We start from the raw sequence: 6,000 nt of genomic DNA on the forward strand, positions 1-6,000 counted from the left end.
GAGGGAGAGAGAAGAGAGGGATGGGGGGAGAGATAGAAAGAGAGAGAGAGAGAGAGAGAAAAAAAAGGTGAATGAGTGTATGTGTCTGTGTTCAGAGAAACTAAAACGCTTGGAGCTCCCCTCCATGTTCCCTGGGGGCAACTTTATGTGGCTCTCTTAGTCTATATGCCATGGCAGACTTTGCCAGCTTGGGTGGAGCCGGGAAGGGTAGCAATTTGGACAGGGTAGAATGAGGGCTCAAATCACCTGCCTTCTGATCCCCATGAGATATGAAGAATGAGAAGGGATATCGTTTCTCCCTTTGTGATGAAGAAATTGTAGGTGCTGGAATTCAAAAGATAAAAACATGGGGGTTTGGGGGTACTCACTGAGAGATTCTGTGATAATGCTGGTGGATGAGGAGTAGAGAGGAGAATGGGGAGGTAAAGTGAGTCCCAGGATTCAGAAGCTGGTTCATGAGTGAGAAGAAACTCATTCCCACTGTAACAGGAGTGGTCTAAAGGGGAAAACAGAGGAAACAGATACCCATATTCTGCCTGAGGGTGTTTAGGTTCAGGCCCTTTGTGGAGGCTAGAGATGGATGAGATGCCTCTTAACCATGACTAATGAATGAGACTCAAAATCTATCAGATAATAGTGGTGCCTGAGATTTCCTGAGTCCCTGGTACATAGAGAACATGAAGGGTAATAACAGGACAACACGATTCTTGCCTGAGGGCTTTTCAGCCTTGGTATCTTCCCACTCCAGCCTTTTAGCTGCTGTCAGACCACATCAGGGCAGAATATTGAACCCAAGCATCTCACAGCTGCTAGGGAGTTCCCCAGAGGAGAGTGTGGGACAAGAATGGGCAGAGCAGCTCGGATACAAGACTTTGCTCCTGGTCTCCCTGAATGCCCTTAGCCAGTTCACCTCTTCTCCGAATTCACTTCCAGAGGCAAAGCTTGGTATTTCAGGTACTGCCTACCCACAGATACACAGAACTGTGTATGAGCAGCCCAGAGACAAGTTCTCGGTCAGATCAAGGCTGTGATTCTTGCATATCCAGACCTGATCCTGAGTCCTGGGATGGCGTGGAGGTCAGACTGGAGGGTCCACTGACCAGGTCCCTGACTTAGAGGCAAAAGTACTGGGTTCAAGTCCCGATTCTATCCCCTGTAGCTGTGACCTTGAGCTATTACTTGAGATTTTTTTTTTATAGATTTTTTTTTTTTTTTATTGGGGAAGGGAAACAAGACTTTATTGGGGGAACAGTGTGTACCTCCAGGACTTTTTTTTCCAAGTTAAGTTGTTGTCCTTTCAATCTTAGTTGTGGAGGGCGCAGCTCAGCTCCAGGTCCAGTTGCCGTTTTCTAGTTGCAGGGGGCACAGCCCACCATCCCTTGCGAGAGTGAACCAGCAACCTTGTGGTTGAGAGGATGCACTCTGACCAACTGAGCCATCCGGGAGGCAGCTCAGCTCAAGGTGCCGTGTTCAATCTTACTTGCAGGGGGCGGAGCCCACCATCCCTTGCGGGACTGGAGGAATTGAACTGGCAACCTTGTGGTTGAGAGCCCACTGGCCCATGTGGGAATCGAACCGGCAGCCTTCGGAGTTAGGAGCATGGAGCTTTAACCGCCTGAGCCACCGGGCGGGTCCTATTACTTGAGTTTTTAAACTTTAGTTTTTCATCTCTAAATTGGGGCTAATAATACCTTCCCCAGAGGGCTTTTATCAAAATCAGGTAATATACACGAAAACACTTTGTAAAGTGCTGTGTTGGTGGAAGGAATTATTTCCCCATCCCTTCATTCTGTCTGACAAATCCAAAGGCCTTTTCTTGGAATATGTGAAAACTATTGGGTTCCAGGTAGGTATCTGGAAAGATATGTGTGTGGTGAGGGCAAGGAGAGATGAAGGCAGAGTGAAAGATGTGGTGAAGTTGTATGCCCTGTAGTCACGGAGGATGCGACGGGAGCTTTTCACTCACACAGTAACAGTCTGTAATGCCTGTTGAGTTGGTACCTGTGGTATCATAGGAAATACTTATTTGATCATTGTTCCCAGTTTTTGACAAAAAGCTCCCCAAACCCTGGTAAGTTCCTGAGTGATAGCAATAGCAGCATCTTTTGTTTCTGACACAGAGCTCTTAAATTGCTTGGAATTTCCAGGGTGATAGAAGCCTCTTTTGTTCTAATGAGGCGACTCTAGATAGCTTCAGGATGCGGGCTAGGCACCAGAAAGACTGAGCCTTGATTAGAAGCTTAGAACTTTCAGCCCCATTCCCCCCACCACCACCCCCCCGGCCCCCCGCCACCTCTGAGGAGGGGAGAGAGAGGGCCTGGAGATTCAATAAATAGTCGATCATGCCTACGTGATGAAACCTCCGTAAAAGGCCCTAAATGGCAAAGTGCAGAGAGCTTCTAGTTTGGTGAACACATCCACATGCCAGGAGGGTGGTGCAGCCCAAATCCATGGGGACAGGAGCTCCTGTGCTTGGGAGCCTCCCAGACCTCAACCTATGAGATCAGACAATAAAGGTCGTGAACTCATCCTAGAAAAAGTGCTACATACCTCATTGCTGAATATCACTACGGTCACCTTTGAAGTTCTCCCCTTGGGAAGCTATGCACTGACACCAGCACCTAGTCCACCCTTCAAAGCAATTTTGGAACTTATTGTGGAATGGCCATCAGAGCTGTTGTCATATTACCCTGGATGCCATGAATGTCATCAAAATGTTTTCCTTTCAGTATTTTCCTTACCTTCGGGTAAAGAAAGAAGTCATTGGGGGCCAGATCAGGTGAGCAGGGAGGGTGTTCCAATACAGTTATTTGTTTACTGGCTAAAAACTCCCTCACAGACAGTGCTGTGTGAGTTGGTGCATTGTCGTGATGCAAGAGCCATGAATTGTTGGCGAAAAGTTCAGATCGTCTTTTTCACTCAGCCTTTTAAGGACTTCTAAATAGTAAACTTGTTTGTCCAGTTAGTACAAATTCATAATGAATAATCCCTCTGATATCAAAAAAGGTTAGCAACATCATTGCAACAAGTTCGCCAACTTCGTTGTCAGATCGGCGTATATATCTCTTCATTTGGCTGTTCATTTGTACTTTTAATAATATCCTTTATAATAAGCCAGTGTTTCCTCAGCTATGTGAACTGTTCTAGCAAATTATTTCACCTGAGGGAGGGTGATGGGAACCCCCAATTTGTAGCCCGTTGGTCAGAAGTATAGGACGCCAGGGACTTGCGACTGGCATCTGAAGTGGGGCAGTCCTGTGGACTGAGCCCTTCAACGCGTGGGATCTGATGCTAACTCCAGGTAGTTAGTGTCAGGGCTGAATTGAGTTGTAGCACACCCAGCTGGTGTCCGGATTGTGGGAGGACTGGTTGTTTATGGAAGGAAAAATCCCACACCTTTGGTGTCAGAAGTGTCCTGTGAGGAGAAACAGATCTTAATAATACCATGTTTCCCTGGAAATAAGACCTAGCCGGACCATCAGCTCTAACGCGTCTTTTGGAGCAAACATTAATATAACATCGAGTCTTATATTACATTATTTTATATAAGACCGTGTCTTGTATTATAATAAAATAAGACCGGTCTTATTTCCGGGGAAACACGGTAGTACCCCAGGCAGGAAACCACTGAAGGCCTAATGCTTCTCTCTGATAAAGGAAGGGCAAACAGCGACAACAGAACATGGGAACGTGGGCATGGAGAGTAAGGGGCAGATTCTGAACAAAGTTGCTTGCTGTGTGAATCTTCATGCCTCCACCGTATATCCTGGCTCCTTTGTCTGTGATCTTTCCTGCTTTTACTCCCACCATTAATCATTCGGTCCTGTGTTCTACTCCTGATTTCGTAAAGAGAGCATCTGACCCCCTGGCCTTTTCATACCAGGCCTTCCCAGGTCGTCTCAGTTCAGAGCAATTGTTGGAGCGCTTGGGATCCCTTCATAGGACAGTTGGCTGCATGTGATGAAAAGAGCAGCTCACACTCAGTGTGCACTAAGCACAGTGCTCAGGGCTCTTCACAGCTTATCTCATGAATATCATCTTCCAAACAACCCCACTCACGTTGATTCTAGTAATTGTAGAGAAGGAAACTGAAGCACAGAAAGGCTAGATAACTATTAAGTGGTAGAGCTGGGATTTGAGTTCAGGTAGACTAGCTTCAGAGCCAGAGGTTGTAAGCAGCTTTTGTACAGCTTCTGAGTTAGAGCTGTGGGTGAAGCTCCTCTTCCAAGCAAGGGCGGGGGCGTGCAGGCGGTGTGCTTGACATACGTAGCCCAGATACGTCCTGCAGGAGTCAAGCCAAACAAATTTGATTCCAGAATCTCCCAGCTGTTTTGTGAGTGCTCCTTTAGGAGCTGTGAATGGGTGTGGTTTGAAAAAGGCTCCATTGCCATTTAAGGTGGATAAACACTGGCAGGTAAATGGCCCCCTTGAGATATTACAGTAAAGAAATGGCTTTGCCCTTTGTTGAATCTGGAGTTTCACACAATTATCTGAGCAGAGAGCTTATTTTTTCTTTGCAAGATGCCTACTAATATACAATAGACCACTATTGCAGGACGACTGGTTTGGGAAATGCTCTCTTAGGCTAACCCTCCACCCCACCACCACTCAGTCCCCTTGCAGTAATGGCTGCATGAAGGATGGCAGCTAACATTCCTGCAGAGAGCAAAAAGTGCCCAGTGGCCAGTCAGCTCAGATAGCAATAAAAAGATGCTAATTAAGCAAGGTCAGGCAGTGGCTGACTTTCCCAGGCTGCATGAAGAAGCCATCCAACAGAGTTGGGTGGTTTATTTCTTCTTTTCATTTCCCATTGTCACTGCTCTTGTCTAGACCCTTTACGTGTCAAGTTTGGACTGTCAAAACAACCTCCTGACTAGTCTCCCTGCCAGCTGGCTCTCAGCTCCAGTCCATCTTGCACACCTGGCCAGATCAGTCTTCCTAATTTATTGCTTGAACTTGTCACTCTCCTGTCCCAAATGTATTAATTCAGCTTTCAAGACTGTCCTGGTTGGCCCCAACCTACCTTGCCTGCTCCCTCCTCACATCCGACCTTCTCCATGAAGCTGAATTGTCCTGGAGCCCCTCTGTGCTCTGTGTGGGCTGCTTTCTCCACCCAGTGCTTGAAAAGCTCCCTCACCTCCTCTGTTTCCTCCTGTCAGAATCTTGTGTTCTCATTCATTCACTTATCCATTCGACAAGCATTTATTTTGTGCCTCTTGTATGCTAGGTCCTGTGCTAAAAGAAGACACAGTCCTTGACCTCAAGGGGCTAATAAGAGCAGAAGAACGAACACATGCAGGGTGCTGTTACTATGGCATAATGATGCTAAGGGTTTCATGAGCATGGGCACCTATCCCTGCCTGGGGCATAGGAGGCAAGCAGTGGCAGGCTTCCTGGAGAAAGGGACGGCGACACCTAAGTAATCAAAAGGTAGTAGTCATTTGAAGGCATGTGGTGTGCTGGGAACTGGCCAATGATGTGTTGGGTACCCAGATATTTGGTGCAGGGCAAACTGGGCAGTTTCTTCCAACCTCAGGGAGAATCCAGGGAGATTCCTCGGGGAGAATCTCAGGCTGATCCTGCTGACCTGGGGAAGACAGGTGAGGGAAAAGCACTTGTATTCATCAGGAGAGTCTGCGGTGGGAAGGAGAACAGAAGGATGATGACTGATGTGCTCCCTGCATCCTGTGGTTCAGTGACTTCCCCCAAGTCTCATCTAAGAGATGTGCCACTGGAGCAGCCTGGTTGCCAGGGGCAACTCCAAGACAGCCTCATTCTAAAGGCAGTCACTGAAGCCCTTTGTCCCATGGCTCTGATACACAGTGCTATCTGAGAAGTGACAGGACAGGGTCAATGTGCTCAGGTGGGTCTGAGTGAAAGAGTCTGATAGCCCTTCCAGCCACTCAGCAGAATCCTAAGAAAAGACTCGAAAAACAGATGGCATTTTAATCCACAGGAATACTTAATATGAGTAACATAACCTTGTTTCTCTGAGACACA

This window comes from Rhinolophus ferrumequinum, chromosome 24, assembly GCF_004115265.2.
Source record: "Rhinolophus ferrumequinum isolate MPI-CBG mRhiFer1 chromosome 24, mRhiFer1_v1.p, whole genome shotgun sequence".
In the NCBI taxonomy this organism is placed as follows: Eukaryota; Metazoa; Chordata; class Mammalia; order Chiroptera; family Rhinolophidae; genus Rhinolophus; species Rhinolophus ferrumequinum.